The sequence below is a fragment of the Balaenoptera ricei genome, chromosome 7 (genome assembly GCF_028023285.1).
Source record: "Balaenoptera ricei isolate mBalRic1 chromosome 7, mBalRic1.hap2, whole genome shotgun sequence".
NCBI classification, from domain to species: Eukaryota; Metazoa; Chordata; class Mammalia; order Artiodactyla; family Balaenopteridae; genus Balaenoptera; species Balaenoptera ricei.
In genome coordinates this window covers 94,028,476-94,045,955 of record NC_082645.1, presented here as the reverse complement: position 1 = coordinate 94,045,955, position 17,480 = coordinate 94,028,476, and the positions used below count along the sequence as shown (strand labels likewise).

The 17,480-nt window shown below is 38.2% G+C and overlaps 1 long non-coding RNA gene across 1 annotated transcript in view; it reads right to left on the bottom strand.

Annotated features, from left to right (window-relative positions):
- Window positions 1-1,227: 1,227 nt before the first annotated feature.
- Window positions 1,228-17,480, bottom strand: part of LOC132368665 (uncharacterized) — a 131,220-nt gene continuing 114,967 nt past the window's right edge. Inside the window, exon 3 of the long non-coding RNA XR_009504144.1 lies at window positions 1,228-1,477. This is a non-coding gene — a long non-coding RNA (uncharacterized LOC132368665). The remainder of the gene's footprint in view (window positions 1,478-17,480) is intronic.

Genomic DNA, 17,480 nt, shown 5'->3' with positions numbered 1-17,480 from the left:
TGGTTTTTGTTTGTTTGTTTGTTTTGGTATGGGTGGCTAGTGGGGTATGGAAATGTTTCAAACTATAAATGAGTCTATCTACCATAAAGAGAAATGGTTTCTCACGTGCAGTTGGGTATTTGGTATTGCTACAATACAACAGCAGCTGGTAGGGAGCACCTACCGTCTGGCACAGTTAATTTACATTTAAGCTTCTGAGTCATTGCCTGTAATTTAGAGCAAGAGGGAAGCTGTACACAGAGCATTCAGATGGGTAAAGTATTAGAGGAAACATGACTTGAGTGGTGTTCTCTAAAAGGGAAAAGTGTTACCATACCTATGTGTCCATTCACTTTCCATGGCAGCACGATGCACATCTTTTGGTTCTATCAGTGTGTCCATTGCTTCTTGTGGCAGACACACCTAAACTGACCCCCAGTGAGTCATACCCTCGTATGATCTCCTCTACTCAAGTGTGGGTGGGTCCTGTGACTTGCTTCTAACCAATAGAAGCAAAAGTGATGAGATGTCATTCCCTGGATTGAGTTACATTATATAAGACTTCCTCTTAGCGGACTAGGTAGAGAGGCTCCCCTTGCTGGCTTTGAGTAAGTAAGCTGTTCTGAGGGCCTGTGGAAAGAATCGAGAGTGGCTCCTAGAAAACAGACAGAAAAAAAAAAAAAAAAAAAAGCAGGGGCCTCAGTCCTAAAGCTGCCATGAGATGAATTCTGCTAACCATCTGGGGAAGCCTGGAGGTAGCTCTTTTCCAGCAGTGCCCCAGATGAGAATGCAACCTTAGCTCACACCTTGACTTCAGGTAGTGAGACCCTGAAGCAGAGAATCCAGCTAAGGGTACTCAGACTCCTGACTCAAGGAAACCTATGAGATAATAAATGTGTGTTGTTTTAAGCCATTACATTTGCAGTAATTTGTTACACATCAATAGAAAACTTACCCTCCCTCTGCCCAAATCCTTGTATTACCATGAAATACTTGACCTTACTTCAGTAGATAGCCCCGTATTTGTCCTTCACTAGAGGCATGGAGTGCTTCCTGGTGGTACTTTGTTTTGTTTTCCCATGTAGATAGGAATGGTAGGTGTTACACTGTAAATTTAAACTTAATTTTACACAAACAATGACACATTCTTGAGCACTAAAGGTCAATATTTGTTCACTGACCTAAGAAAATGCCTGTGCTACTAGCAAAAACTAGTGCTACTCACCAAACATCAGATGTGTTTCTCCAGATTTCTCACCCCCTGCCAGGGGCCATGTGACTATTCCGTGCCATTTACATATGAGCAGAAATGATGTGTTCACTTCTGGATTGGGGAAGTGGAAAGCCTTTGAATGATGTCAATTCCTTTTTTCCTTGCGATGACAACTGCTGTGGCCACATGTTCCAGATGGCACAGCTAAAGATGATGAAAGCTTCCTTCAGCCCGTGTCCTGGAGATGCCTTGGGAGAAGAGCCCCTGCTGACCAGTATGGTGGATCTAGCATGATGGAGAAATAAAGATTTATTGTCATAACTCACTGGGATTTGGAGGTTGTTTCCACAGCACAATCTAGCCTATCTTTATTAGTTTAAATGCTCTCATGTTAAGTTTAACACACAGGATAAAAAATTGTTTTACACAGAGAAAAGAACTAAAACACAAAGAGAGAGGTTGGACTATATGTTAAAATGTCAATAGTGGGTATTTCTGGTTGGTGAGGTGGATGTTGAGAGTACAAGTGATCGCTGATTTCATTGTCATATGACAAAATTTTCCAAAATATCTGTGGCGATGAGGCTCAGGGCAGGTTGTGACAAAATATGGCAAAAGTGGCAGACTGATCATTTTGAATTAAAATTACTTAAGAAACAGTCAGTGCAAGAAGGACACTCTGAACCTCCCTTGTCCCCCCTGAAAGCAGAAAATAAATCTCCCACGTGAAAGGTACCTTGCCTGTGCCAGGAGGTAGAGAGATGTCCTTATTGCCAGAGATGGGGTCCCCGTACACACAAAATTAAATTGGTTTTTCTCCTGTAAGTGGTCTCATTTCAATTTAATTATTGGATCAGCCAGAAGAACTGAGAAGGGTCAAGGAAAATTCTTCCTCTCCAACAGTGGCGAACACAGGCATACACACACACACACACACACACACATTATTATCTAAAAAATAAAGGTTATTAACTGGAATCACCGATGACATACCTTAAATGTTTTTCTACTTAAAGTTTTCTTTATATAAGTTTCCCTAAGTACTAAGTTCTACCAACCTCCAAGATAACATGCAAGTCCACACCAAAATAAAATGAAAGTGTGATATTACTATTAATGTCAAATTTTGTCTATTTTTGAGGCTTTCAGATATAAAATAAAGGAATAATAAATAGTAATAGGAATAATAGTAATAATAAGGGAATAATAGAGGAGAACATCAGTATGATAAAATTGTCTTACTTGCGGAAGCAAAGCTGTAAGCTCTTGCTCTTTTCTTTTTCCTGTGCAAGACTCTGAAACACAGGAAGGCTAATGAAATCTACAAAAGAATGTAGCAACTGGTTAGAGGTATAATTTCTGACAATTTAAAAAATTCTGAAGTCTTCAGATTTCACCACAGATGGATAGAAATCTGAAAGGTACTTTTTAAAGTATTTGAAATAGCTACCTTTGTTTCATTCTAGATACAGTTAATATTTCCTGTCCAAATTCTCTGCAATTGAAAGGTCTTGATCATCGAGAAAGGGAGCCAAAGGATAAGGAGTAATGAGTCCTGACCTTGGGCAGCCTCTCATCCAGCAAGCGGTCAGTTTTTAATTAGTAGATATTTTTTTGCCATTTCATGAAAACAATTCCCGTCCTTAGCTTAAAATTGGAGAAATCCTAGGTAATACAATATAAAACTTTTATAAAAAATAAATTGTCTAATAGAACACTCTAACTAGCCAAAAATTTCGCATGCCCAGAAAATGGGGCAGACAAGTATGAGTCTTTTCTGTATCCTTCTCAAATGAAAAAACCAAATGAGTTTTGTCTTGAACCTGTGCTTTGTGACCTGTCTTCCTTTCTGAATACAATCACACACACACACACACACACACACACACACACACACACATTCAATCAGTCACTCACTTGTTCATTCATACATTGTATGGATAAAAATACTGATAACTTGAGAGCAGCAAAAAGGTGTTTTTGACCTTCTTTACTCTACAAGCAGTTAACAGGAAACTGGACTTACTTTATAGCCAATTGTGTTGGATTGAACCATGTATATAATGGATGATTCAGATTATTTGGGGGTTTTGCTGGTGTTTTAAGACATTCTGTGCTTCAGTGTTACTAACAGTCCAGTCCTAGAAAGAGGATTCTACTTTTGACTGAACTAAATTCTGATTTATGAAACAATCCATCACAGCACTTTCTTTGATTCCATTGGCACAATTAATGTTCCAAGTTAGCAAGGAATCAAATGTTGACCTGGCATTACCTCATAACCCTCTCAGCCTCATAGATTTGGTTTAAGAAGCAAAAGGTATTTCCATGAGATTTCTTATGGAGTAAAGAAATCAAGTACTCATTATATTCTTCCATTGGTACGGCCCTTCATGCAACATTAATGCAAAGGAAAAATCCTGACTTTCTGAATTAGCTGATGACTACCACAGCACCTGGGTTGTCTCCTGGGAGAGATTCTAAGTGTGTTTATTTGCTGTCTGGTCCAGTGCTAGCTCTACCATAATCTTACCCATATAAATGGCACAGTTTACCCATCCTCCTCTTCTCTCCAACCTAGAATTTTGACGTCATTATCTATCCTTTTTGTGTTACTGGTGAAAGAACCAAGTCACTTTCCTAATTGTTCAGTTTTTACTAGAGAATATCCAATCTTGAACAGAGGGTCTCTGCTGTAGAATAAATACAAATGGAACTGTTCGGCAGAACTCAAAATAATATTTTCCTTATATTCTATATAAACACTGTAGTTAATGAGACCCCTTGGCAGCTGGCAAGACAACAATTGATGGGAATTCTGACACAATGGACTGCTGTCTTTGGCTCAATATTTCAATAGTTAAAATGGAGTGAAGAATGTGGTACAAGATATTCTTTCCACTAATTGGTTACTGATTTTATTTAGTTGTTAAAAGAGGAATAATATAATGACACAATGCTATTCCATTAAAGTTAAAATAAATTTTATAAAACTTGATTCCAGCAGGGGTGGACAAACAGGGCATTTAAAGAGCTAATTAAATATACTTACTTGCAGGGCCAGAGCAAATATTTTCAGTGCGTTTTGGTTCTTCTGTGAGAAAATGAGTCTCTGTGAAACAATTGCTTTTCCCCAAAGACCCGTTCATTTTCTTTTTATTTGCATTGAGTGCCTTTACATTGTTTATCCACAAATAGCATGATGGGCTTAGGAGATTCTGCCAATATCAAAGTTCTATAATCTGATGAGAGAGAGATCTGCTGATTACACACCTTAGAACTATCAAGGGGTCTGTGGGTAGTTGGGTCTACTGTGTTCATAGTACTAATCTCACTAGATGTAGAATCACTAGTGTTCTGCTGCTGAGCACAAATTTGTCCTCTGATTGATGTATCCTGTCTAACAAATAGGCAAGAAAGAGTGCCTCATAAATGAGATACTTTATTCAGTGGGTGCCCTCTCTGTTGCACACTGTGAAGGAAGGCAGGTTGTTTTGATAGCCTTCTAACTCAGAGATTCTTCAAACCCAGACTCACCTGGGACCTGGGCATATTAATCCAGAACCTCAGGGCACATGTCAAGCATTGATATTTTTCTATGTGCTCCAGGTAGTTCTAATGTCAGGCAGGGCTGAGAATGCTTGTACTGAATAATGCCCATGGAAGGAGAACAACTAGGCAAAGAGCACTCTGAGATCAGGGTCACTTGGCCTGACTCCAGGGCTCAGCTGTGCCTGGGCAGAGGGGCCCTCCAGACAGTGGAGGCTCCAGAGGCACCCAGCTTTCCAGGTTCCACAGCAAAGACGGGCACTAACAGGAACAGTAGGCACCGGCATGGCTTTAGAGATGTTGGACGACAGTGGCCTTGGCATGGTCATCTGGGTTCTGGACATAAGCGAGTACCAGGAGCAGTGGCCACGGTGACGTGGCTCACACAGCATCCCAGATAGCAGAATCCTCCATTGCAGGCATGGCTGGGGAGATCCCCATCAGGACAGGAAAAAAAGGCATATGTCAAATCTGGGAGCACATGTGAGACATGCCCTGGAAAAACCAAAAAATGACTTAAGGAAGAGCTAGAGGGCTTGCAACAATGAGCAGGAATAAGAAACATAAATTTTGTTTACGACTAATATGATCACATTTTCCCCTGAGCTGAAGAGTTCTATAGATTCATGGGTAATCTACCCACACACAAGTTTTAGAATAGTAAACAAACTGCTCAGTGCCTGATTAGGCAGATAATGAAAGTTGTCTAATACCATATGGTTTTACATTGGCAATACATTTGGGCTAATCTAGTTTTCGCTCATGAAAAAAAATGTTATGTAGATGTAGGAAGCAGCACATCACTGTGGTTAAAAGTACATGGTCTGAAATTAAACTATCTAGGTCTAAATTCTGGCTCTCCAAGTAATTAGCTATAAAACTTCGGTACTCCGGTTTTTCACTGTGGAGTTGTGGAAATCAACTGAGATAGTACATTTAGGTATTCAGTTAGTACCTGGTACATAGTAAATTTTCAAGGAATGATTACATTTTCTCATATACTTTGATATAATTCAGTGAACAAAGACTGATTTAGAATCTTAATTGATATTTGGATTTGGCTCATTCTACCTGAACTATGTCATATTTCTAAAGCATACACTATGAAATACAGATTCTAAACTTTGAGTTATTTTTAGTGGTTATAATAATAAAATGTGTACCTTTAACTTATCATGATATATTTTCAACTAATATTAGAGTGCTTTACAATGTCTGAACTTTACACCAGCATGATTTCACTTCCCTTTCTTCTTGTCTTTTGTGTTCGTGTTGTCCTATATTTTATTTTTACCTGTAATAAACTTCACAATGTATTATTACTACATATGTTTTAAATTAAGAAATAGCCTTTAAATATATATGTGTATATACTCTGAATATATATATTGAGTATATGTTAAAATTATAGATCTATAGATATATTCTGCTTTCATTTTGCTGATTTTCTAGGATCCATTGGTTGATATCTTTCATAAATCGTGGAAAATTCTTGGCCATTATATCTTTAAATCTTTATTTTGTCCTATTGTCTGTTTCTTTACCTTTTGCGCCTCCAGTTGCCCATGTTTTATATCATTTGATGTTGTCTCAAAGATCTTGACACTTCCTTTTTCTTGTAGATTTTTTTATTCCAATATATCCTGAATCATTTTCCACAGCAACACACAGCAGAACAGCACATATGCTAGCTTGAGAACATTATCTCCGCATGTGCCCTGGGGATCAATTCATTTTCTTTTCAGGGATTCTCCGTAAGTTATACATCAAACCACACTTCTGGAGTTTTTATAGATTTCTCACTTTCAAGTTATTATGTCTTTTTAAATTTTTAATTTTTGTTTTTTAATTTTTTTAATTTAATATTTATTTTATATTGGGATATAGTTGATTTACAATTTTGTGTTAGTTTCAGGTGTACAGCAAAGTGGTTCAGTTATACATATGCATATATCTATTCTTTCTCAGATTCTTTTCCCATATACATTATTACAGAATATTGAGTAGAGTTCCCTGTGCTATACAGTAGGTCCTTGTTGATTATCTATTTTAAATATAGTAGTGTGTACATGTTAATCCTAACCTCCTAATTTATCCCTCCCCACCACCTTTCCCCTTTGGTAACCATAAGTTTGTTTTCTCAGTCTGTGAGTCTGTTTCTGTTTTGTAAATAAGTTCATTTATATCTTTTTTTTTTTAGATTCCACATATAAGTGATATCATATGATATTTGTCTTTCTTGGCCTGACTTACTTCTCTTAGTATGACAATCTCTAGGTCCATCCATGTTGCTGCAAATGACATTATTTCATTCTTTTTTATGGCTGAGTAATATTCCATTGTATATATGTACCACATCTTCTTTATCCTTTTGTCTGTCAATGGACATTTAGGTTGCTTCCATGTCTTGGCTATTGCAAGTTCCACCCTTGACGTAAAATCTTTAAATGGGACTTGCACACAGTACCTACTGCACATAAGTTATTAAATATCTCTAGTCTCATTTCTAGTCTCAAGTATGCAATTACTCTAAAACTTGCACTCCTTTTTATTTTTCCTACTTCTTCTTTTTTTTTTTTAGTAAATTTATTTATTTATTTTTGGCTGCGTTGGGTCTTTGTTGCTGCGCATGGGCTTTCCTTTAGCTGCAGCGAGTGGGGGCTACTCCTCGTTGTGGTGCGCGGGCTTCTCACTGCAGTGGCTTCTCTTGTTGCAGAGCATGGGCTCCAGGCACATGGGCTTCAGTAGTTGTGGATCATGGGCTTAGTTGCTCCGCGGCACATGGGATCTTCCCGGACCAGGGCTCGAACCCGTGTCCTCAGCATTGGCAGGCAGATTCTTAACCACGGCACCACCGGGGAAGCCCTTTCCTACTTCTTAGAACATAAAAATGTCAAAACTTAATACTAATACATGTGCATAAAACATGTTACATAGATTATATCTATAGAAATAAATCCTGTATTTTATTATTGTTGTCATTATATTCATGTCCTATAGATCCCTACAAAATCCCACTAAATGCCTGTTGATTGAATAATCCCTTACCCTATGTGCAAATACTGTTAGTGATATAATCAAATATAGTATCCATGTTAAACAAATCAAGACCTTTCACCGTTAATGTAAATTCTTTGCTATGACATGAAATCAAAGCCCAGTGTCTTTCCTTCTTTAGGTACTCAATAAACTTACCAAGATTTAATGGAATGTATGAATGAGAAAGATGCATTAAGACAATTGCATAATCCAATGTTAAAGCCTGTTTTCAATAGCGATGTTGTCATGTTGCTTCTTTTCCTTTTTTCCCTCTCCCCTGACAAATTTTTCACTTGTATTCTCCCTTCTCTGTGTCTGGGAGGCTGTACGTGTGGGCTCCCTTGCTGGCTGACTTTAGATGCGGTTTGACCAATGCATGGTACCTGTGGGAGAGTAAGAGAGGAAAGGCCTCAGGGCATTTTTTGTTCCCTGCCTTGTCTGGTGGAGCTTCTCTGGACACACTTCCTTTCTCTGTGATCATAGCTCCTGCAGGGTAGCCCCTCTTTCATGGTTGCTGATTTCACTGGAGAAATGGTAATTTTCCTTCCTCCCCTTGATGGTCTAGTCCCAGGGATGTTAAGAGAGGCCAAAGTTGGTAATTCCTGTGAGTATCAACAACTCTTTATTTCTTTTTATTTAGCCCTGTCCACTCTTACGTAGGTCGCCCCTTTATTAAATTCTCTCCATTTAAACAAACTACCTGATTCTTCTACCTCCCGGGATCCTGACTGATGCTAATATAAAGAACCCTTCTTTTATATCTTTTAACAATAACTCACCCATATTAAATACCAATCTGTTCTTGAATTTTAAAAGTTAACTTTCAAACACTCCTCTGGATCTCATTTGGTAAAATGGAGATTTGGGGCAACACTAGCATTGCTGTTTAGATTTCATGAGATTTTATTTCCTATCACAGCGTCTTCCCCAAGATGTATCATCAATTAGCCTTCAAGTAGTTCTCACTTAATGTTATAACGTACAATGGGCAACAAGAGACAACATTTCAACTTAATGTGTCTTTCCTAATGTTAAATGGTTATTTTGTTATGGTTAATAGCATTTCTACTATATAACAAAGCAATTTGCATTGTCATTTATAACTCAATGAACACAGTTTAAAAATTTTAGAGTGGTCAATGTTGTATGCTTTTTTAGATTAAAAGCTCTAAATGGGTCTTTACAGTTTAAGTATGAATGTACACTCATATGACTAATTTTGTTCCTTAAGACTAGGACCACAGAGTCTCAGGAAAGAAGTTTGTAAATTACTAAACTTGTTTCCATTTGATGTCATCAATTTAAATCTTGCAATTAATTTTCTTCTAATTGAGCTATATGTTGTTTCTAGCTCTAAAATTTATTTTCCATTCCATTTTTCAGATATATAAATTCTTCCTTCAAAGTTTTAAAAACATAATTGTAAAATATAATATAAATATGTAAAATATTATATCATTATATATAATATAATCTATTTTTCTCTCTCCTAGTTCTTCAATTTTCCTGTCTTTATCTATTTCTTTTGCTGAATGCCCCCTTAATTTTTATTTCAAAGATATTTTTATGATTTTTTGAAGCTGGAATGTCAGAAATGCTTTCTGTGACATTTACCTGCCAAGGATTTTGTGTGTAGCAATTTCTTCAGGAGAGTTCTAACGCCATTCTTTACTTTTTAAAATGGTAGCATAAGAACACTTAAAATGGTAGCATAAGAACGTTTGAATTTGTTTAATTCAAATTTCAAGTGCAGAATTATCATTTTGAAATATAAGAATGTGACTGAAAAATTGATGAAAGAAATTATAGATTCTACTATTAACAATCAGGAAGAGAAATGATGGTTTTCCTAATAGAGTAATGGTGAGAACCAAGTAATACTCCAGATAAAATCTCACATGGAAACATATTTCAATCAACTGATTGAAAGGTGCAAACTGACAGTTTTCCCCAAGGTATTATACAAAAAAGGGAAGAAAGAAGAAAAGGGAAGCAAGACTTTTATGCCCTACTAGGTGTCAAACATGGAAATAAGCATCTCACATATGTTATTTTATTAATCCTCACAATAACCCAGTAAAGTATTACACCTTTGCTTTAGAGGTGAATAAACAAGGGCTCAGAGAATTTGAGTAACTTTTGAAAATCACAGAAATAGTATTTAGTATTTACTTGTATAAACATTTGATTTTATTGTTTTGCCTTTTTAATGATTTTCAGTATAACACATATCTTCTCATTGGGCAAAAGATAATGCCATTTTTATGTTTTGATCTCTTAAGTTTATTACCTAGAGAAAAGCATAGTCTGAAGGCTGAATTAATGGCTAATTATTTCTCTTAATCCAAGATGTCTTAGATCATTTGAAATGTGCCAATGACCCTTTGGGTCCCTACTGTGTGCATTTGTCTTTCCCTGAACTTCTTTATTTCTACACAATAAATGACAATCATTCTAGGGGGAAAAGAAACACATTAGTACTCCCCTTGGTTCTGTATGAATTTTATGACCATTAAAGGCCCCAGAAGGAAGCTGCTCACTATTTACAAGAGCCAGGACATGGAAGCAACCTAAATGTCCATTAACAGAGGAATGGATAAAGAAGGTGTGGTACATATATACAATGGAATGTTACTCAGCCATAAAAAGGAATGAAATTGTGCCATTTGCAGAGATGTGAATGGACTTAGAGACTGTCATACAGAATGAAGTAAGTCAGAAAGAGAAAAACAAATATTGTATAATATTGTTTATATGTGGAATCTAGACAAATGATACAGATGAACTTATTTGCAAAGCAGAAATAGAGACACAGACAGAGAGGACAAATGTATGGATACCAAGGGAGTGAGGTGGGATGAACTGGGAGATTGGGAGATTGGGATTGACATATATATACTACTATGTATAAAATAGGTAACTAGAGGACCTTCAAGATGGCAGAGGAGTAAGACGTGGAGATCAACTTCCTCCCCACAAATACATCAAAAACACATCTACATGTGGAACAACTCCTACAGAACACCTACTGAACGGAGGCAGAAGACCTTAGACTTCCCAAAAGGCAAGAAACTCCCCATGTACCTGGGTAGGGCAGATGAAAAAAGAAAAAACAGAGACAAAAGAATACAGATGGGACTTACACCTCTGGGAGGGAGCTGTGAAGGAGGAAAAGTTTCCACACACTAGGAAGGCCCTTCACTGGCAGAGACGGGGGGTGGGCGGGGGGGAAGCTTTGGAGCCACAGAGGAGAACGCAGCAACAGGGGTGCAGAGGGCAAAGTAGAGAGATTTGCACACAGAGGATCAGTGCCGACCAGCACTCACCTGCCTGAGAGGCTTGTCTGCTCAGCCGCTGGGGCGGGCGGGGGCTGGGAGCTGAGGCCCGAGCTTTGGAGGTCAGATCCCAGGGAGAGGACTGGGGTTGGCTGTGTGAACACAGCCTGAAGGGGGCTAGTGCGCCACAGCTAGCCAGGAGGGAGTCTGAGAAAGTCTGGACTTTCCTAAGAGGCAAGACACCATTGTTTTGGGGTTGAGGAGAGGGGATTCAGAGAACCACCTAAACGAGCTCCAGGGATGGGCGCGAGCCGCGGCTATCAGCGCGGACCCCAGAGACGGGCATGAGATGCTAAGGCTGCTGCTGCAGCCACCAAGGATCCTGTGTGCAAGCACAGGTCACTCTCCACACCTCTTCTCCCGGGAGCCTGTGCAGCCCGCCACTGCCAGGGTCCCGTGATCCAGGGACAACTTCCCCGGCATAACACACGGCATCCCTTAGGATGTTGTAACATCACGCTGGCCTCTGTCACCGCAGGCTTGTCCCTCATTCCATACCCTTCCCTCCACCCGGTGTGAGTGAACCAGAGCTACCAATCAACCACTCCTTTAACTGCCTCCTGTCTGGGCAAAAAACAGATGCTAGAGGGCAACCTACACGCAGAGGTGGGGCCAAATCCAAAGCTGAACCCCAGGAGCTGTGTGAACAAAAAAGAGAAATGGAAATTTCTCCCAGCAGCCTCAGGAGCAGCGGATTAAATCTCCACAATCAACTTGATGTACCCTGCATCTGTGGAACACATGAATAGACAACGAATCAACCCAAAATTCAGGTGGTGGACTTTGGGAGCAGCTATAGACTTGAGGTTTGATGTATGTGACAGACTAGTTACTGATTTTTATGTTTATCTTAGTATAGTTTTTAGCACTGTTTATCATTGGTAGATTTGTTTATTGGTTTGGTTGCTCTCTTCTTTTTTTTTAATTACTTAAAAATTTTTTTTATTTTAATAATATTCTTTTACATTTTTTATTTTAATAACATTTATTTTGTTTTATTTTATTTTTCTTTCTTTCATTTTTTTTTCCCCTTCTCTTCTGAGCCATGTGGCTGACAGGGTCTTGGTGCTCCAGCTGGGTGTCAGGCCTGAGCCTCTGAGGTGGGAGAGCCGAGTTCAGTACATTGGACCACCAGAGACCTCCTGGCCCCAAGTAATATCACTTGGCTAGAGCTCTCCCAGAGATCTCTGTCTCAATGCTAAGACCTAGCTACACTCAACGACCAGCAAGCTACAGTGCTGGACACCCTATGCCAAACAACTAGCAAGACAGGAACACAACCCCAACCATTAGCTGAGAGGCTGCCTAAAATCATAATAATGTTACAGACACCCCAAAACACACCACTGGACACGGTCCTGCCCAACAGAAAGACAAGATCCAGCCTCATCCACCAGAACACAGGCACCAGTCCCCTCCACCAGGAAGCCTACACAACCCACTGAACTAATGTTACCCACTGGGGGCAGACACCAAAAACAATGGGAACTACGAACCTGCAGCCTGCAAAAAGGAGACCCCAAACACAGTAAGGTAAGCAAAATGAGAAGACAGAGAAGTATGCAGCAGATGAAGGAGCAAGGTAAAAACACACCAGACCAAACAAATGAAGAGGAAATAGGCCGTCTAGCTGAAAAAGAATTCAGAATAATGATAGTAAAGAAGATCCAAAATCTTGGAAACAGAATGGAGAAAATACAAGAAATATTTAACAAGGACCTAGAAGAACTAAAGAGCAAACAAAGAATGATGAACAACACAATAAATGAAATTTAAAATTCTCTAGAAGGAATCAGTAGTAGAATAACTGAGGCAGAAGAACGGATAAGTGACGTGGAAGATAAAATAGTGGAAATAACTACTGCAGAGCAGAATAAAGAAAAAAGAATGAAAAGAATTTAGGACAGTCTCAGAGACCTCTGGGACAACATTAAACGCACCAACATTCGAACTATAGGGGTCCCAGAAGAAGAAGAGAAAAAGAAAGGGACTGAGAAAATATTTGAAGAGATGATAGTTGAAAAGTTCCCTAATATGGGAAAGGAAATAGTCAATCAAGTCCAGGAAGCACAGAGAGTCCCGTACAGGATAAAAACAAGGAGAAACACACCAAGACACATATTAATCAAACTATCAAAAATTAAATACAAAGAAAAAATATTAAAAGCAACAAGGGAAAAACAACAAATAACATACAATGGAATCCCCATAAGGTTAACAGCTGATCTTTCAGCAGAAACTTTGGATTCCAGAAGGGAGTAGCAGGACATAATTAAAGTGATGAAAGGGAAAAACCTACAACCAAAATTACTCAGTAAAGATCTCATTCAGATTTGATGTAGAAATTAAAACCTTTACAGACAAGCAAAAGCTAAGAGAATTCAGCACCACCAAACCAGATTTAAAACAAATGCTAAAGGAACTTCTCTAGTCAGAAAACACAAGATAAGGAAAAGACCTACAATAACAAACCCAAAACAATTTAGAAAATGGTAATAGGAACATACATATTGATAATTACCTTAAATGTAAATGGATTAAATGATCCAACCAAAAGACATAGACGGGCTGAATGGATACAAAAACAAGACCCATATATATGCTGTCTACAAGACACCCACTCCAGACCTAGGGAACATACAGACTGAAAATGAGAGTATGGAAAAAGATATTCCATGCAAATGGAAATCAAAAGAAATCTGGAGTAGCAATTCTCATATCAGACAAAATACACTTTAAAATAAAGACTATTACAAGAGACAAAGAAGGACACTACATAATGATCAAGGGATCAATCCAAGAAGAAGATATAACAATTATAAATATTTATGCTCCCAACGTAGGAGCACCTCAATACATAAGGCAAATGCTAACAGCCATAAAAGGGGAAATTGACAGTAACACAATCATAGTAGGGGACTTGAACACCCCACATTCACCAATGGATAGATCATCCAAAATGAAAATAAATAAGGAAACACAAACTTTAAATGACACATTAAACAAGATGGACTGAATTGATATTTATAGGACATTCCATCCAAAACAACAGAATACACTTTCTTCTCAAGTGCTCATGGAACATTCTCCAGGATAGATGATATCTTGGGTCACAAATCAAGCCTTGGTAAATTTAAAAAGATTGAAATCGTATCAAGTATCTCTTCCAACCACAACGTTATGAGACTAGATATCAATTACAGGAAAAAAACCTGTAAAATATACAAACACGTGGAGGCTAAACAATACATTACTAAATAACCAAGAGATCACTGAAGAAATCAAAGAGGAAATAAAAAAATACCTAGAAACAAATGACAATGAAAATACAACAACCTAAAACCTATGGGATGCAGCAAAAGCAGTACTAAGAGGGACAGCTATAGCAGTAAAATCATACCTCAGAAAGCAAAAAAAATCTCAAATAAACAACCTCACCTTACACCTAAAGCAATTAGAGAAAGAAGAACAAAAAAACCCAAAGTTAGCAGAAGGAAAGAAATCATAAAAATCACATCAGAAATAAATGAAAAAGAAATGAAGGACACAATAGCAAAGATCAATAAAACTAAAAGCTGGTTCTTTCAGAAGATAAACAAAATTGATAAACCATTAGCCAGCCTTATCAAGATAAAAAGGGAAAACACTCAAATCAACAGAATTAGAAATGAAAAAGGAGAAGTAACAACTGACACTGCAGAAATACAAAGGATCATGAGAGATTACTACAAGCAACTATATGCCAATAAAATGGACAACCTGGAAGAAATGGACAAATTCTTACAAATGCACAACCATCCGAGATTGAACCAGGAAGAAATACAAAATATAAACAGACCAATCACAAGCAACGAAATTGAAACTGTGATTAAAAATCTTCCAACAAAAAAAAGCCCAGGACCAGACGGCTTCACAGGTGAAATCGGTCAAACAATTAGAGAAGAGCTAACACTTATCCTTCTCAAACTGTTCCAAAATATAGAAGAGGGAGGAACACTCCCAAACGCATTCTACGAGGCCACCATCACCCTGATACCAAAACCAGACAAAGATGCCTCAAAAAAGGAAAACTACAAGCCAATATCACTGATGAACATATATGCAAAAATCCTCAACAAAATACTAGCAAACAGAATCCAACAGCAAAATAAAAGGTCATACACCATGATCAAGTGGGGTTTATCCCAGGAATGCAAGGATTCTTCAATATACACAAATCAGTCGATGTGATACACCATTTTAAAAAATTGAAGGGTAAAAACCATATGATAATCTCAATAGATGCAGAAAAAGCTTTCAACAAAATTCAACACCCATTTATGATAAAAACCCTCCAGAAAGTAGGCATAGAGGGAACTTACCTCAACATAATAAAGGCCATATATGAAAAACCCACAGTCAACATCATTCTCAATGGTGAAAAACTGAAACCATTTCCACTAAGATCAGGAACAAGACAAGGTTGCCCACTCTCACCACTATTATTCAACAAAGTTTTGGAAGTTTTAGCCAAAGCAATCAGAGAAGAAAAAGAAATAAAAGGAATCCAAATCAGAAAAGAAGAAGGAAAGCTGTCACTGTTTGCAGATGACATGATACTATACATAGAGAATCCTAAAGATGCTACCAGAAAACTACTAGAGCTAATCAATGAATTTGGTAAAGTAGCAGGATACAAAATTAATGCACAGAAATCTCTTGCATTCCTATAAACTAACAATGAAAAATCTGAAAGAGAAATTATGGAAACACTCCCATTTACCATTGCAACAAAAAGAATAAAATATCTAGGAATAAACCTACCTATGGAGACAAAAGACCTGCATGCAGAAAACTATAAACACTGATGAAAGAAATCAAAGATGACACAAACAGATGGAGAGATATACCATGGTCTTGGATTGGAAGAATCAACATTGTGATAATGACTATACTACCCAAAGCAATCTACATATTCAGTGCAATCCCTATCAAACTACCACTGGCATTTTTCACAGAACTACAACAAAAAATTTCACAATTTGTATGGAAACACAAAAGACCCCAAATAGCCAAAGCAATCTTGAGAAAGAAAAACGGAGCTGGAAGAATCATGTTCCCTGACTTCAGACTATATTACAAATCTACAGTAATCAGACAGTATGGTACTGGCACAAAAACAGAAATATAGATCAATGGAACAAGATAGAAAGCCCAGAGATAAACCCACATACATATGGTCACCTTATCTTTGATAAAGGAGGCAAGAATATACAATGGAGAAAAGACAGCCTCTTCAATAAGTGGTTCTGGGAAAACTGACAGCAACATGCAAAAGAATGAAATTAGAACACTCCCTAACACCACATAGAAAAATAAACTCAAAATGGAGTAAAGACCTAAATGTAAGGCCAGACACTATAATACTCTTAGAGGAAAACATAGGCAGAACACTATGACATAAATCACAGCAAGATCCTTTTTGATCCATCTCCTAAAGTAATGGAAATAAAAACAAAAATAAGCTATTGGGACCTAATGAAGCTTAAAAGCTTTTCTACAGCAAAGAAACCATAAACAAGAAGAAAAGACAACCCTCAGAATGGGAGAAAATATTTGCAAATGAAGCAACTGACAAAGGATTCCTCTCCAAAATATACAAGCAGCTCATGCAGCTGAATATCAAAAAAACAAAGAACCCAGTCCAAAAATGGGCAGAAGACCTAAATAGACATTTCTCCAAAGAAGATATACAGATTGCCAACAAACACATGAAAGTATGCTCAACATCACTAATCATTAGAGAAATGCAAATCAAAACTACAATGTGATATCATCTCACACCAGTCAGAATGGACATCATCAAAAAATCTACAAACAATAAATGCTGGAGGGCTTCCCTGGCGGCGCAGTGGTTGAGAATCTGCCTGCCAATGCAGGGGACACGGGTTCGAGCCCTGGTCTGGGAAAATCCCACATGCCGCGGAGCAACTAGGCCCGTGAGCCACAACTACTGAGCCTGCGCATCTGGAGCCTGTGCTCTGCAACAAGAGAGGCCGCGACAGGGAGAGCCCCGCACACCGCGATGAAGAGTGGCCCCCGTTCACCACAACTAGAGAAAGCCCTCACATAGAAACGAAGACCCAACACAGCCAAAAATAAATAAATAAATTTATTTTAACAAAAATGCTGCAGAGGGTGTGGAGAAAAGGGAATCCTGTTGCACTGTTGGTGGGAATGTAAATTGATACAGCCACTATGGAGCACAGTATGGAGGTTCCTTAAAAAACTAAACATGGGGGCTTCCCTGGTGGCACAGTGGTTGAGAATCTGCCTGCCGATGCACGGGACACGGGTTCGAGCCCTGGTCTGGGAAGATCTCACAT